The sequence below is a fragment of the Lissotriton vulgaris genome, chromosome 2_1, assembly GCF_964263255.1.
Source record: "Lissotriton vulgaris chromosome 2_1, aLisVul1.2, whole genome shotgun sequence".
Lineage (NCBI taxonomy): Eukaryota > Metazoa > Chordata > Amphibia > Caudata > Salamandridae > Lissotriton > Lissotriton vulgaris.
Genome location: NC_141687.1, coordinates 1,252,959,185 through 1,252,977,638, shown reverse-complemented (window position 1 = coordinate 1,252,977,638; position 18,454 = coordinate 1,252,959,185).

Sequence of the window (18,454 nt, the reverse complement as noted above, 5' to 3'; positions counted from 1 at the left end):
CAAGGAAATTGAGCACGGATTAAGTCATGAGAAGAAAGAGTGCTCGTGTACGTCGTTGAAGCCTGTCCGACTGTACGTGAGTGGAGAAGCGGGAACTGGAAAAAGTTTCCTCATTAAAGCAATCTCTTGTTATTTGCAGGAAAGGACTGAGTCATCGCTGTCTTGTGTTGTCACCGCTCCTACTGGACTGGCAGCACATAATATTAAAGGTATTACTTTGCATCGTCTATTGATGCTGCCGGTGGAGCATGACAACAAATTACAATACAACAAGTTATCTGGAGATGCTTGCTGTGAAGTTTCAAGAGTTTTGAGGAAAATGAAACTACTTATCATTGACGAAGTAAGCATGGTTTCCAATGTCATGCTTGCCTTTGTGCATTTGAGAATGCAAGAAGTACTTAAAACTGAATATGATGTCTTATTTGGTGGGAAACACATTATTGTTTTCGGAGATCTTCTACAGCTGACACCAGTAAAAGGTCAACCTGTGTTCAAAATACTCACGCATGAAGATACCAGGAAGTGCCTAGGGAGCATTGGCAACGTCAATATATGGTTAAACTTCAATTATGCAGAACTGCATCAAAATATGCGTCAGGCAAAGGATGAAGATTTCAAGAATATTCTACAAGATATTAGAATTGGAAAAGTGACCGAGCATGGGAAAGAAGCTTTAAATGCACGGTTACTGTCAAATTTGTATCCCAAACAAGAGATTGTGCCTGAGAATATTTTTCAGAAAATTACTGAGAAGAAATCCGGGATATGTCTCATGCCAACTCTTGCAGAATGTGCCATCTTCAACAACAAAATGTTGAATTTAGAAAAGCAAGAGATTGTGAAACTTGAAGCTATCGACAAATTAGAGCATATGGGATCAACAATTATTTTGTCAGACAATTTGAAATCAAAATTGGATTCATTAGAGAAGACTATATCTAAAACAGCGGGTTTTGAAAAGACTTTGAATGTGTGTTTAAATTGCCGAATTATTTTGAGAAGGAATTTACATGTAGAAAGAGGTCTGGTAAATGGATCAATGGGTAATGTTGTTGATTTTGAGAAATACAGAAATAGAGATGGAATAGAATTTTTAAAAATTAAATTTGATGGCATTGAGGAAGTACAGCAAATTGGTCGTTGTTCTGCTAGGTTTTTGCTTGTTAAAGATTTATATGTTCGCCGTAAACAGTTTCCTGTTTGCTTGGCATATGCGGTGACAATCCATAAATCGCAAGGTTTTAGTGTAGACTGTGCATTGGTGAATATTGGCAGTTCTGTGTTCAAGGAGGGTATGGCATATGTGGCATTGTCACGAGTTAGAACTTTATCGGGATTGTACTTGATTGACTGTGATGTCACAAACATTTGTGCGGATCTAGATTGTGTTAAGGAATACAATAGGTTAAGAAGAGAGTATGCGCCACATTTGCCTCAATATCCTTTGTTTGAGAAACGTGTGGTAGGCCGCAAACGTAGAAATAGCAGTAATAGTAGGGAGGTTGTTGCAAAAAGACTAAAAGTCAATGAACCGAAAATTGTTAGCAGAAAGAAAGTGGATTCTGTTGAAGATGTTGTCGGTTTTCAATTTGAAAACAGTTCTGGTGTCAACTGCTATGCAAATGTAGTGGTTAATGTTCTCTTTTCACTAGAGAGTTTAAAAGAACAGATTCTGTTGAATTCTGAACAAATTTTATGCTGTTTGTTGAATTCTGTTTTCGAGAAATGTAGCACTGATCGAACAAAAGTAGAAAGTGTGTCTGAAGTTCGTTATCTGTTAGATGAATGTTCAGGTCAAACAGACTTCTCTGAAAATAATCAGCAAGATTGTCAGGAGTTTTTAATGTATATGCTTGATATATTGCAAGTTGAGGGTGTAGATGTAGATCACCTGTTTGGGCTTTCTTATCAATGGCAGCATGACTGCGAGAACTGTATGGTATCAAGTACTACTAGTGTAGACTCAGAAAGATTTATATATTTAACTTTGCCAGACAGTAAATCAGTCTCCTTTAATAAGCTAGTAAATGCAGCGGATCACAACATGGAGTGTAGCCAATGTAAATGTGATATGATGTCAACATTATTTATACGTAGATATGGCCAGTATGTCATTTTAATGATGCAACGATGTAGGCCTGATGGATCAAAATTGTCAACTTTAATAAAAAATTTTGTGGCTTCTCAGCTGTCAATATCAGGGAGGACTTTTGTTACTGTAGCAATTATCTATCACGATGGTCCATCAACAACATCAGGACATTATACAGCTTACTTAAAGTCTGGAAACGGCTGGTCATTCTGTAATGATTCTGTTGTAACGTTCAAAAAAAAATTGCCGTTTGACCTTAAAAATTCTTACCTGGTGTTTTTAAAACCAAAATTTTAAGTAGAGGGAATGTAAGTCTGCAATGCTGTCTCGATTAAAAATCCAACTATATAAACCTGATGCAAGTAAGTCTGCTTCATAGTAAGCAGTATCAGTGTCATAGGAAAAGGAGAACATGAGTGACAAAGAAGAGTAAGATATTAGTAGTCCAGGATTGTGAAAATAATCTCAAATATTTTATTTTTGAAAGTTGCGAAAATAGAAAATGTCGGGATTTGATTGGAAGAATTACAAGATTTGCGAATCGCGGCAACATGATTTGGCCTAGTGGAAACATGTGATATAATGAGAGAAGTTTTTTTTCTATGTAACATATTTCACGTATCGATGGAGGTTTTCTTTCAGAAAGTGGCGGGCTGAAAATATTTAAAGCACAACAGAGTGGATGCTGTTTATAGGAGATCGTTTGACGTCATTGAAAGTAAGTTAATTTTAAGAAGTTTTGAAATCAGATTTCTTAGGTTGTATGGGTTTTTTAAACACAGTCATTTTGATTGTGTTTTTTTTTCCCCGCTGTTACATGATGAATACCTTCAAGTCACTGATTTAAGTGAAATTTGATACATTCTGAGAACAGCAAAAATAAACCATTTAACATGTATAATTAATGTTATGCTTTTTGTCCTTATGATATACATTTAGAAATGTGTGGTACATATGGGTAAGGGGAGTTCTGTAAATATCAATTTTAATGCTTAGAGTGCTGTACTTCTGGGTAGTGTTTTTTTTTAAAAAAAAAAAAAGAGGCCTCACCTCAAAGAAAGCTCTTGAAAGCACACATCTTATTTGCATCCTAAAACAATCATTTACAATGTTAGACACAATTTTATTATGGCTTTACATCTTTTTTGCGCTGCTATTGCATCACTATTGTGAGACATTAGCAGTGCAAGAAAAACATCATGTTCCAAAATAGGCCTCAGTTCAGCAATATCAAGATACAGTTTCTTTCGAGTATATATCTTTAGGATTGTGTAGGGGACGTAGAGAAGCAGAGACTTCTGTAAATGTCAAAGTTGTTGAAAAACTGTTTGTTTTTGAACCTTTTCCCTTGTCTTTTCTAATTTTTAAATACATGTTTTAATATTTTTTGAAATGTTTGTTCTTTGTTTTACAGATTGAAAGTATGAAAAAATATTTAAAAAAGGTAACAAGAATTATAAGGTAAATGTTTTCCACTCTTTTTACCCGCAATGCACTGCTGATGATGTCATTGACACTATCTCTCATTTACTCTCTCTAGCTGTCTTTCTTTTTACATTATTCTCTGTTTACTTCCCTTATACTAACTCTTCTTTTTTTTAAAAAAATATTTTTTTAGTTCGCTTAAAGTTCGCGAACCGGTCAGCGAACTTGAAGCGAACCAAAAGAAATAGAGCTTGCCAGAGTGATAAACATTCTAGCAATTTTGTTTGAAAGGGGAGGTAGTTCTGAAAAGAACTGTTTTTTTTTGTTTTTGTTGTTTTATATTTTTTTTTTATTTTTTGAACATTTTTTGATTTTTTTGTATTTTTAGAACTGTTTTATGTTTTTTTTGTGTTTTTTATGGAGGGGAGACAACAAAAAACAGGCTTTCAAAACGGCTCAACTGGAGCAAAAAAAAGAAAATTACTTTTTGGGTGCATTAGGGCATTTATGATTTTCATATGCAATGTTCATGAGGTTGACACTCATGTTGCCATATGACAGCATAGCACCACAGTAAATACAAGACAACTTCATGTGCTGGAAGTTAGGTTGGATGTTTGGCACAGTCTCTTGTGCCTCTCTTCCCGTCAAAGACAATGTGGATGTAGATCTTGCCACAGGAGTTGCCGTCGGATTGTCTTCAAGATCCCTTAACTCAGCCCGGCTGTAGTTCAAGGGATGCCACCTGCTCATGTGACGATGCATTGTATAGTTCCCCATACTGTACTTCTTTTCTGTGCCTCTCGACAATCTGTAGTCACAGATGAGGCAGGTGGCATATTTTGCATTCACTTTCTTGGTTCCAGGAGGGATGGTGAAAAACTGCCAGATGAAACTGGTTTTTCGTTTAGAAACCCGGGGCAACTCATCAACAAATTGTTGTCCCTCTCTCTCCTCTTCTTCTTCTTCCTCATCTTCCTCCTCTCTGTTAGTCATAATTTGACTAGGTGGTCCTCTCTTCTTATGGGGAGGTGGAGGTGGTGGTGGGGGTGCACCAGCTGCAGCAAGAATGGAAGCCATTGTGGAACTTCAGAAAAATGGTCTTTCTCTCACCAAGATGAAAGTCAGAGTGAGGAAATAAGGAGGGGTTTACATGATTTGGGGAAAACAAAAGTTCTGAGCCAATGAAAAGTGTTATTTTTAGGTCACATGACCTAGTCATACATCATTTGGAAACCAAAAGTGAAATGAACCAATGAGAAGTTTGATAAACAAGTCACATGACCTGTTCCGCTTACGTTACGCGGCGCGCGCCGCGTCCCAGATCGCTTCCGGTTCGCTGTCCGGAGCACTTCCGGGAGCGCTAACGCGACGCGTCATTAGACGCATTACGCGATAACGTGATACGTCGCGCTTCCGCGGCGCGTCACTGTTCCGCTAACGTAACATTGACCGGTTCGCGTACTAGATCGCGGCATCAAGATGAGCTAACGGAAAGCTTCCCGGTTCGCGAACTAGAAGCGAAGAAAAAAATATTTAAAAAAAATTATCAATAAATATCTATATATATTTTGGGATTTAAAGAATAATACATTTTACAGCTACAGATGTTAGCTTTTAAAAAACCAATGAAATTCACTGAAAAAACCATAGGTTATAGACCATATATAGTTAGAAATTTGCATTTAAAAAACCATTGATATTCAATGAAAAAACCATAGGTTATAGACCATATATAGTTAGGAATTCGCATTTACAAAACCTTATTTTACTCGCACAAAACCATTGAAATTCCATATATAGTTAGTTGCACTAACTATATATCGCGCACCCGCAATCCACTGCTGATGATGTCACATATTACATCATTCATGACATGGTCAGTGACATCACTGATGACATCACTGATGACATCTCAAATGACATCACTGATGACATCACTGATGACATCACTGATGACATCTCATTTGACATTACTGATCACATCACTGATGATATCATTCATGTGATAATACGATGAACCTCTTCAGACTCTAATATAACCTTAGATACAATCAGTGTAAACAGACACTCACAGACTGTCACTCATCCATGGAGTTACTCACACACCTAGTCAGTCATGCAAAGAATCAATCACACCTCCATTTCCTCAACTATACAGTTATACAAACTTTACTTATTCAAACATATACTAACACATATTTACTCTCTTATACAATCCCTGATACAAGTTCACAATGATCCATACAGCCACTCACACATTCACTGGCTCTTATGCACAGTTATTTATATATGTCAACTCTCACATGTACTGTGTTTTACATATGTACTTACTTTGACATGTAGCACTAAGATATCCATTCACTCACCAATACACTCATGCACACAGACAACCGCCCATACAGCTGTTTCCACATGCACTTTTGAAACCATACATCTAGTGAATCAACTGCTCACACATCTATGCACAGAGTCATACACCTCCCAGCCACCCCCACACACACTCAGTCTCCCATACAAATACTTGGGCAACCAATCAATAACCCATATAGTTACTCATATAGCTACTTATCAACACATGCAACAGTTTACAGAACCACAGACATAATGATGCACAAATTAAGACAGTTTAGTCACTAACCCATGCACTCAGTGAGACACATTTAATCACTCACTCATACAGTCAGTCATGCACCTACTAAATCCTTCATCCAGACACTTATACATCCACTCATTCTTCAATATGTAAGACATATTTTAACTTTACAGAAACATACAGTCACTGGATGTTGTCATCAGTGATGTCATCAGTGATGTCATTTGAGATGTCATCAGTGATGTCATCAGTGATGTCACTGACCATGTCATGAATGATGTAATATGTGACATCATCAGCAGTGGATTGCGGGTGCGCGATATATAGTTAGTGCAACTAACTATATATGGAATTTCAATGGTTTTGTGCGAGTAAAATAAGGTTTTGTAAATGCGAATTCCTAACTATATATGGTCTATAACCTATGGTTTTTTCATTGAATATATATATATATATATATATATATATTCACTGAAAAAACCATAGGTTATAGACCATATATAGTTAGGGATTAGCATTTAAAAAACCTTATTTTATTTGCACAAAACCATTGAAATTCCATATATAGTTAGTTGCACTAACTATATATCGCGGACCCGCAATCCACTGCTAATGATGTCACATATTACATCATTCATGACATGGTCAGTGACATCACTGATGACATCACTGATGACATCTCAAATGACATCACTGATGACATCACTGATGACAACACCCAGTGACTGTATGTTTCTGTAAAGTTAAAATATGTCTTACATATTGAAGAATGAGTGGATGTATAAGTGTCTGGATGAAGGATTTAGTAGGTGCATGACTGACTGTATGAGAGAATGATTAAATGTGTCTCACTGAGTGCATGGGTTAGTGATTAAAGTGTCTTAATTTGGCAATCATTATTTATGTTCTTCTGTAAACTGCTGCATGTTTAAATCAGTAGCTATATCAGTAACTATATGGTTTATTGAATGGTTGCCCAAGTATTTGTATGGGAGACTGAGTATGTGTGTGGGTGGCTGGGAGGTGTATAACTCTGTGCATAGATGTGTGAGCAGTTGATTCCCTAGGTGTATGGCTTCAAAAGTGCATGTAGAAACAGCTGTATGGACAGTTGACTGTGTGCATGAGTATATTGGTGAGTGAATGGATATCTCAGTTCTACATGTCAAAGTAAGTACATATGTAAAACACACTCCATGTGAGAGTTGACATATATAAATAACTGAACATAAGAGCCAGTGAATGTGAGAGTGGCTGTATGAATCATTGTGAACTTGTATCAAGGATTGTATAAGAGAGTAAATATGTGTTAGTATATGTTTGAATAAGTAAGGTGTGTATAACTGTATAGTTGAGGAAATGGAGGTGTGATTGATTCTTTGCATGACTGACTAGGTGTGTGAGTAACTCCATGGATGTGTGACAGCCTGTGAGTGCCTGTTTACACTGAGTGTATCTAAGGTTATATTAGAGTCTGAAGATGTATTATCACATAAATGATATCATCAGTGATGTAATCAGTAATGTCAAATGAGATGTCAGTGATGTCATCAGTGATGTCATTTGAGATGTCATCAGTGATGTCATCAGTGATGTCATTTGAGATGTCATCAGTGATGTCATCAGTGATGTCACTGACCATGTCATGAATGATGTAATATGTGACATCATTAGCAGTGGATTGCGGGTCCGCGATATATAGTTAGTGCAACTAACTATATATGGAATTTCAATGGTTTTGTGCAAATAAAATAAGGTTTTTTAAATGCTAATCCCTAACTATATATGGTCTATAACCTATGGTTTTTTCAGTGAATTTTCAAGGTTTTGTAAATGCAAATTCCTAACTATATATGGTCTATAACCTATGGTTTTTTCTGTGAATTTCATTGGTTTTTTAAAAGCTAATATCTATAGCTGTAAAATATATTCTTTATTAAGTGACGTATCACGTAGCCCGTGAGACGCCTCATGATGCATCGCATAACCGTGACATATCGTCTCTGCAGCGCAAACCAAACCCAAAACGTAAGCGCGCCAAAACACGCTTAAAGATATATATATATTTTTTTAACCTTAATTAGACAAAATCCACACGTGCACATATCACAAACGTTCAAAAAACACAATATGTCGGACTCCCGTTACGCTGCCGGTTAGCTGCCCGGTTAACGTACCAGGAAGCACCTTTACCGCGAAAAATCGCATTTTTTTTTTCACCCCCCAGGGAACTTTAATAGCCCCCTCATCAATCCTAGGGGTTCAGGAGGGGTCTGCCTTACCCCTTTCATTCATTTACACCTTTTTTTTTCCACCTCTTGTCTCTCGATCCCACAGAGAGACAAGATGGCGGCCGCTCCAGACTGTTTACAATGATAACAGCCAATCAGCTTCTCCTCAGACTCCCGTTACACTGCCGGTTAGCTGCCCGGTTCGCGTACCAAGACGCGTCTCTACGGCGAAAAAATTGAATTTTTTTTTTTTGGGACCAGCGTGGCTCTATAATATCCCCTCATCAATCCTAGGGGGTCAGAAGGGGTCTACCTTGCCCCTTTCCTTCATTTCCCCCTTTGTTTTGGCCTCCTCTTGTCTCTCGATCCTACCGAGAGACAAGATGGCGGCCGCTCCGAACTGTTTACAATGTTGACAGCCAATCAGCTACTCGTCAGACTCCCGTTACACTGCCGGTTAGCTTCCCGGGTAGCTGCCCGGTTCGCGTACCAAGACGCGTCTCTACGGCGAAAAAAACTGAATTTTTTTTTTTTTTTTTTTGGGCCCAGCGTGGCTCTATAATATCCCCTCATCAATCCTAGGGGGTCAGAAGGGGTCTACCTTGCCCCCTTTCCTTCATTTCCTCCTTTGTTTTGGCCTCCTCTTGTCTCTCGATCCTACCGAGAGACAAGATGGCGGCCGCACCGGACTGTTTAGAATGTTGACAGACACCGGAGAGCCAATCAGCTTCGCTTCGCAAAGTTCCGATAAGCGAAAAGTACGCGAACCGGATCGCTGCCCGCAGCGCTGTTACAGATATATATCTTGATTTAAACGTTAATTTCTCAAAATCCACTGAAGCACATATATTGAGACCTAGCAAAGGCACATCGGGCTAACAGTCCCTACAATCTTGCCAAGTTTCGTGCAAATCCATTCAGCCGTTCGAGCTAAAAGTGAGTCCAACCGCCCTATGGAAAACTCAATGTTAAAAACGCGTTTTGGGACCCCCCTTTTTTCTCAGCCCCCCCTTGACGAACCCCCCCGAATTTCCAGGAGCTGCTCAGAAACAAAATGTGCCATTTTCCTGAAAATTTCAGCCGATTCCGTCCACAAACGCAAAAGTTATTTGACATAGAATTTTCAGAAATCCCATAGGGAAAAAATCCTAACTATATATACCTACTGGCGACCGCCAGTAGGTAATATATATATATATATATATATATATATATATATATATATATATATATATATATATATATATATATATATTACTTCGAATCTTCTAGCCCTCTGGATCCCTTCTGGCAGAAGTCACGGCACAGCAGCAGGTAAGTTTTCAAAGGTTCTTTTTTATTTTTTTACACACCATGTGCAAAATTACGTGCAAAATAGGACGGATATATATATATCAGACAAGCAAATTCTTACCACTTCCAGGCAGGCGAAATGAGAAAAACAGACCCAGCGGCTCAGGCAGGTAGATGTTTTTATTTCTTGGACTTTTCCTCTTGTTGACACGTTGTTCATACCTACTTATATATACCTCCGTATATAATACATATATATTACCTACTGGTGGTCGCCAGTAGGTAGTTATAGTTAGGACCAAGTTTCCATAGGAAGAGTATTTTTTGTTTTGCTTATAACTTTGGCGTTGTTTGATGAATCTTCAAATTTTCCAAACGAATTATTTGTTCATATCAGCTCCTATGCTGAAAGTTTGGGGGTGATTCGTCAAGGGGGGGGGGCCGAGAAAAAAGGGGGTCTCAAAACGTGTTTTGTCCACGTTAATTTCCATAGGAAACTTTAGACAAGGTTACAGGTCGAACGGGTGAACGGAATTATCCCAAATTTAGCAAGGAGATAGGTCTTGGTCTAGAAAGCACGCTTTTGTTTATTTGGTGTAAATCCATTCAGTAGTTTTGGAGAAATATCTAAATGTACAGATATCGATATTTGGGAATTCTGCCATCTGATTGGCTGAGGCGTTATGTGCACGAGCTTGCTGCTTATTGGCTGTGAGCGCTGCGAGCGTTTGCAACTAGGAAGTGTTGGCAGCCATTTTGTGATTCTGTGAAAGCGAGTAAGGGGAAAAAAGGGCAAAAGAAGTAGGAAAGAGTAGGGTAATTGCGCTGTGAGCTCTGTGGGGTGGTTAGGGTGTGCCATACAGGGAATGTGAAGCTAAATCTTTATCCCTACCGGTGTGAAAGTGCTGTTTTGCCTAGAGTGAGATGGTGCTGAGGTGAGGTGCTGGTACACTTGGGAGTGAAAGCATGCGCCTAAACTGTGAGCTGAGTGCTGTAAACTGATGTGCAGAATTATTTATTCCTACCGGTGTGAAAGTGCTGTTTTGCCTAGAGTGAGACGGTGCTGAGGTGAGGTTCTGGTACACTCGGGGATGAAAGCGTGCGCCTAAACCTGAGCTGAGTGCTGTAAACTGATGTGCTCTGGGCGCTGTAGCATACTGGCCTCTGTAGGATAGCTGTGCAGGTGGTGTTAGTATGCATTTAGAGTATAGCGGGAGTGGGAAGCAAACTACTCACTGGTACCGGTTTGAAGACTCAGGGAGGAAACCGTGAGCCTGAGCTGTGAGCTGATAAGCTGTAAAGTGATGTGCTGTGGGCACAGTAGGATACTGGCCGCTGTAGCATACCTTTGTAAGTATTGTTAGTATGCGTTTATACTATACAGGGGATGGGAAGCGAACTACTCACCCCTACTGGTCTGAAGACTCAAATGCAGTGTTTTAGCAAGCAGGAATAAAGAAATAATCGTGAAGAATATAATGCAGAATGTTGCAATGCCACAGAAGAGAAATAGTGAAATCAGGTGTGTCTAAGAAAGTGGTGTGTATAATAAAGTGATGGAGTCTCAAAGTTATATAAAAAGTGTCTTTATTTAAGTGCCATAGATGGATCCACTGGTGTAAGAGCTAAGGCATTCAGCTGGGGCAAACTCCAAACGCTTCTGCTGTATTCAAACGTAAGCTCCTGTATGAGTGAATTCCACATTACGTGTTACAGATCCATGTGACATAAACAATACCTATTAGACTTGAATGCCTCAAAATTCTATAATGAAAATAAAGGTAGGATACGATTACCACATGTAGCCTTTAAGAAAACAAACAACAACAAAAAATTGCAAAATGTAATCTTCAAACTTCTTAGGTACCCTGGTACTCCTTTTTTGTAACACAAAATTATCAACAGTAGAACAGTCAGCAATCTCTTGTACAGTAGATTCAATCTGGTGCGTGTCAGAATTGGTAATAGTTCTACCCACATCGGAAATTTGAGGAGGAACACAAAATTGTGCTTCTGAGAAGCACATTCGGTACCCTTCTCATCAAACCATACATTATTGTTTTCAGTTCTTTCAAAACAAAATACTTGTGCAAAGAGCTAAGGCACCAAGCTGAGGCAAACTCCAACCACTTCTGTTGTATTCAAACCGAAGCTCCTGCATGAGTGAATTCCATATTACATGTTACAGTTCCATGTGACATAAACAATAGCTATTAGACATGAATGACTTAACTTTATAATGAAAGTAAAGGTAGGATACTATTGCCACACTGCGCCAACAAGTTCCTAAACAATTTCGTGTTTTTTTATCTTGATCACCAGCTCGTGAGCAGAGCTGAGGCTGAGTAAATTTGTGCGAAAGGGCTTCGTGGATTAAAGGCAGGCAGAGAGACGTGTGCTCAAAGAATAGACATGGTTACAAAATGGATGTCGGGTTTAGGCTAATTTAGCAAGTAATTCGCGTATTTGCATAGGCCATATATCACACATCCCTGGTTAGACTGGAGACGTAAGGGACAGTAATGAAAACAGAGTTCTAATGCCTGAGAATACTTAGAAAGTTATTATATGAAAGTAGTTCAATTGAAGTGTATTAAAAAAATTTAAAGGAAAAAGTTAAAAAAGTTGGAAAAAATCAATCCAAGAATAATGTGAATTTCTTACAAGTCTTGGAGATTGCAGTCCGGAAGTTCTTTAGCGGCTCGAGATGCGTAATGTTCCACGAGGTCATTGTTGCCATTGTGTTAGAAAAGCGAAGCGATCCAATTCCTATCCACGAAGGGACAGTAATGTTCCTCGATTGTTGGAGCGGCAATTTGAATTGGCAGGCAATCTGCGATGTTGTCAAAGGTCGCACGTTGCAGGAGATCTTTCGCAGCTGCGCAGAAATTCCCATTCCGCCATGATACGTTGCATCCGCCATTGCTCCACTGCCTGAACAATAAAGTCAATTGTTTTCAAGATACTCCATTACCTGCTGGATATCAGGAGCGATTGTTGTGATGTTGGCAAGGCATATATCCATTCACCAGTCAAATGGCAAGTTTTGCAATGAAAAGATGGTTGCACGCAGATTGCATATGTGTAAATAAATGTCATGTTGTAGCTGGCTCTGATAATAGATAGAGGCAGGCAGCCGAAAAGTTGTTCGATTTTTTGACAGTATTGACGTAGCTTCGCCTAGAGGCGTATTCTGTTGGGCATGGTTGTTAGCACAGGGACCGCAGCCATTTTTTAGAAGCGAAAATAGTAGTAGGATGGCCGCAAAGAGAGCGAGAATTATGGGCACTCATCCTGTTATTCCATAGATGATTGAATAAATGAAGTCTGGTATTATACCAAAAACAGTTTGAAAGACTGTGAGAAGGCCGGAGGAGACCATGTTAAAGAAGTGTGCCAGACCTTGAGTGTGAGATGTGTTGAAAATTGTGTAACAATTCAAAAGTGTAATGAGAGAATCGTATTTAAAAGTGACAGTATTTTATTTGAAGTTTGTGCGATCTGCAGTCGATAAATTCCTTTTGCAAAAGTGAGGTACACTTCTGTTCTGAACAAAAGCGCTTTCAGTTTGGTTAGTTTAATGAAATCTGTTTTCAATGTAGGCATTAAAGGCCAAGTTGAAGTTTGGGAGTTGTTTTGTGTGGGTGGGAATAGACATTGCCACAGGAAGTTACACAGTTTGAAACAATAAGGACATACAGTATGCTAGCTCACATTCCATAGGAGTGAATGTTATTGAGAAGCAGATAACTGCCATTAGACAGCTGTGTGAATGTTGGTTTGATTGTGGGAGTTGGCATGCTTTTAAGAAAGTACGCAAGATTGGGGGCTGTAAGCTTAGAAGCGTCGTTCAGTTGGACATTTTTGGATACTAATGAATGACTGCCATTGTGGTCGTACTTTTCACCTGTGAGAAAAAGTTCTGTATCCTCTTTAAGACAGAAATATGTAAATGGGACAAACCACTCCTCGTGAATAAACGTGCTACCTTGTATAATCACATACAACATGACAAACAACATGTACACCTAGCAAACCCAACAATACTACGTACTGTGGGAACCATGGCTAGCTATGTACACGCAATAAACATGGCATTGTACCTCTGCCACACAATGCAGAATGTGGGGAGAGATGGAAGCAAAGTATGCGCGAAGGTGGCAAGTGATTCTCGATTATAAAAGTATACAATGCAAAATGTTGAGTGGATGTCCTGACAGACTTGAGAATGCAGAGCACAGACATGTACATGTGAACATACACTGATGGTCTATTGAGTGAAGTAGACAGTGGACACAACCATGATGGTACAGTCAGTAGGGAAGATTACGAAAAACATAGTGCGTACATGCCCCCTCTCCCCCCAAAATGTTTAGCGTAGAGGGCTGGCTCGGCGTACGCAAGGCTGGCATAGGGGTATGAATAAAAGGCACGTTTCTGTGGGTGTGGTTTTGTTCAGGAATGGTGAACGTGTCTGCCAGGTCTGCGTAGCTTACACCACTATGAGGTTGATCCCGTGAGCGAAGGTGGCTGCGTGAATGATGCTCACAGCCTGCTGGTACTCGGAAACCACCATGGCCGCTGTGATGCACATATGCCCCACAGTTCACCTTTCACTACCACATTATGTGAAAGCGGGCCCACCACATGCCGACGGAAGCTCCTGGGCCGAGGTCTGCAAGGTCAGAAGGTTCCTGAGATCAAAGCTGGCTACCACGACACAGTCACACAGCGCCCAGTCTGAGGCCCAGCAGCGTGGAGTACTCTGTATACTACTAACACAGTAGTCCAACAGGTACCAACAGTGGAACGGTGTCTTGATCCCGCAATAGACGATGTTAGAACTGCATCTGAGAGTAGAGATGAAGGTACTCCCTTCGACGAGGTGCAACCAAATCTAGGTCCCACCCGTGGAACGGTGTCTTGATTGCACAATGGGAGATGTCCGATATTACCTGTTGCTTGGTTTTCATAGAACTCCCTCCGTTGAGGTGTATCAGACACTGTGCTTCCGTAGCTAACTGCTGCACATGATTATTGGTCTTGATTGACTGTAGTCACTGGACTACACCGCGGTACAGCAGGTCCGAACAGTGAAACAGGTCTTGAGTCTATGATTGAGGATGTCAGAAGTTAAAGTCTGTGATAATTTCTGTGTAACCCCTCTGATTAGGTGCAACCAACTGTAGGTCCCAACAGTGGAACGGTGTCTTGATCCCTCAATGGACGATGTTAGAACTGCATCTGAGAGTGGAGATGAAGGTACTCCCTTCAACGAGGTGCAACTAACTCTAGGTGCCAACAGCGGAACAGTGTCTTGATCCCACAATGGACGATGCCTGATATTACCTGCTGCTTGCTTTTCATAGAACTCCCTCAGTTGAGGTGCATCAGACTCTGTGCTTCTGTAGCTAACTGCGGCACATGATTATTGGGCTTGATTGACTGTAGTCGCTGGACTACACAGCGGTACAGCAGGACCGAACCGTGAAACAGGGTCTTGATTCCATGATTGAGGATGTCAGAAGTTAAAGTTTGTGATAATTTCTGTGTACCCCCTCTGAGTAGGTGCAACCAATTGTAGGACCCAACAGCGGAACGGTGTCTTGCTCCCACAATGGACGATGTTAGAACTGCATCTGAGAGTGGAGATGAAGGTACTTCCTTCGACCAGGTGCAACCTACTCTAGGTCCCAACAGTGAAATGGTGTCTTGATCCCACAATGGACGATGTTAGAACTGCATCTGAGAGTGGTGGAGATGAAGGTACTCCCTTCAACCAGGTGAAACCTACTTTAGGTCCCAACAGTGGAACAATGTGTTGATCCCCCCACAATGGACGATGTCCGATACTATCTGCTGATTGGTTTTACACAACTCCCTCCGTTGAAGTGCATCAGACTCTGTCCTTCCGTAGCTAACTGCTGCACATGATTATTGTGCTTTACAGCGCAGTACAGCAGGTCCGAACAGTGAAATGGGGTCTTGATTCTATGACTGAGGATATCAGAGTTAAAGTGTGTGATCATTTCTGTGTACCCCCTCCGATCAGGTGCAGCCAACTCCGTGCTTCCGAATCCAACGGCACGTGGCTGTGAGGCGTGAATGACCACTGCCTTTGGCCTACACTGCGGTCAGCAGGGCTCATAATTCAGATTGAGTGGTGATTGTTTAATTAGAGAGTCCAGTAGTCAAGTAACTGCAACGTCTATTGAAATATACACAATATCCTTTAAGTATACTTGCTTGAAGAACTTTTTTTAGATGAGTTATAGGTTTAGTACAATGACCAAATTCTTCTTGGTAGTGGAAAAGAACACTGAATAACAATCTACACTGTCAACAGCAGAGATCGTAATTCGAATTGTTTTGATTTCTTTATTGCAGAGTTTTCTGTAATTTATGTTGTTGTATTTTGTGAAGAGGAAGTGAGAAAAAGTATTCATGTATGTCTGTGTGACTACTGCCTTCAATTTACACTGCAGACAGCAGTGTTCACAATTCAGATCGAGTCGCTATTGTAGATGACGCAGTCCTGTAGGCAAAAGACATTGCTCCAGGGCGCTCTGTTTGCACCATGTATACGCATCATGGCAGGCTCCTCACATGCTTTTTGTTGCTTCTTGTATGACAAACTGTGCAGCTCAAGTCAACGACACGTGGCTGTGGGCCCTTGCTGGCCACTCTCTCTGGCCTACACTGTTAACAGCAGTGTTCAAAATTCAGATTGAGTCGCTATTGCAGATGATGCAGTGTTGATGGCAAAAGACATTGCTCCTAGTACGGTCCGCCCGCAGCATGCATCATCGCTGGCTGCCCACATGCTGAATGCTTTTGATGTGGCTATCTGAGTGCACCCTTTATGATACAATGGACCCTTTATGATACACTCTTTTTGTGTATTATTTCAGATCTATTGCCTGTATCTCAGTATACCACAAGTTGTGGTTCTCTCATGATATCCTTTTTTCTATATTATTTCACATCTACTGTCTGTACCTTACTGCAGCACAAACTATTGACCCTTTTATTATTAAATCTCAGTGTGTGATCCAATGATTACTGTTGTCGTTGATTCTAGCAGCAACCATTCCCTGAGGGCTGGTTACACTCACCCCACACGCATCAAGCATAGACGTCACTGGATATGTGACCCTGGTAATAAAAAGGTGTTGAGCGCACGTGCCCGTATCCACTTCCACTATCTATCCGTGTCATTGTGTTCATTATCTATGCATGATACTGCCCCTGGGCCGTACCACATTACATTGTGCTGTGGACAGCATATGCAACCATGTTATCTCTGGCAGTGGGGAAAAGTTTGGTTATGTAACTTTTAGGTGCATGGCTATCACAGATGGAAGGCTACAGACCATGAATATTGATGAAGATGATGGTTGCATGTTGTCTGTAGTGTAATATATGTGTACGTAGCAAAAAGTTTTCAAAAAAGTTCTATAAGCAGAAGAGGAGTGTCTCATCAAATGCTGTAAAGAAAATGACTGAAATGGGTGGCGTTTTCCAACTGCTACAATGCGAAATGTTATGAAGTAATCAAATGCTTTTTTTTAAGGTCACATAGCAATCGTGCCCCCAGCGCGCAAGGAGACCGCACCCGATGCGATATTCAGAAAATATATTTACTATAATATAAGTTTATTACAGTTAGAAATGTATAAATGTTTAAAATATTTTAGATTATTGATTGCTCACATATACACTTTAAAGTTATTTAGATATAGTTTTGAGCCATAAAAAAATGAGGGAATAGCGTACCCAGCCTGACACCATATGTCTATGACCTAACACAGGGCCTGACAGCGTGCACTCGTCGCATATGCAACGCGCAGCGGTTGCCACCCCATACGTACATGACTTAATGCGCGGCTTGGTACCGCGTACCCGTCACATACCAAAGTAGCAGCTGGCGCGACCTCATACGTATATGTTGTTACGTGGGAAATGGTGCCACAAACATGCCGGATATGAAATGCGCATCATTTACGAGTTTAGCAATATGGCGGATAGGATACGGTATTTTTTTTGAAGATATAAAACATTACATAATTTTTAAAGTAAAAAAAAGGATAATAGAGTTCCCAAGTTTTATTACAAAAATTAGAAAAAATATAGGTTTTATAAATATTAAAATATGAAACTAACATTTAAAAAACCTTCGAAATTCACTGAAAAAACATGGGTTTTACAGACGTTATAGTTATCAGTGACGTCATTTGAGATGTCATCAGTGATGTCACTGATCATGTCATGAGTGATGTAATATGTGACGTCATCAGCAGTGCATTGCGTGTGCATGAGTTATAGTTAGCTCAACTAACTATAACAGCCAAATTTCTCTGGTTTTATATGAGTCAAATGTCGAACTAACTATAACACCCCTAAAACCTATGGTTTTTTAGTGAATTTCAAAGGTATTTTTAAACGCTAATTCCTAACTATAACATCTGTGAAACCTATGGTTTTTTCAGTGAATACACATATATATATATATATATATTACCTACTGGCGGTCGCCAGTAGGTATATATAGTTAGGATTTTTTCCCTATGGGATTTCTGAAAATTCTATGCCTAATAACTTTTGCGTTTGTGGACGGAATTGGCTGAAATTTTCAGGAAAATGGCACATTTTGTTTCTGAGCAGCCCCTGAAAATTTGGTGGGGTTTCGTCAAGGGGGGGCTGAGAAAAAAGGGGGGTCCCAAAACGCGTTTTTTGCATTGAGTTTTCCATAGGGCGGTTGGACTCACTTTTAGCCCGAACGGCTGAATGGATTTTCACGAAACTTGGCAAAAT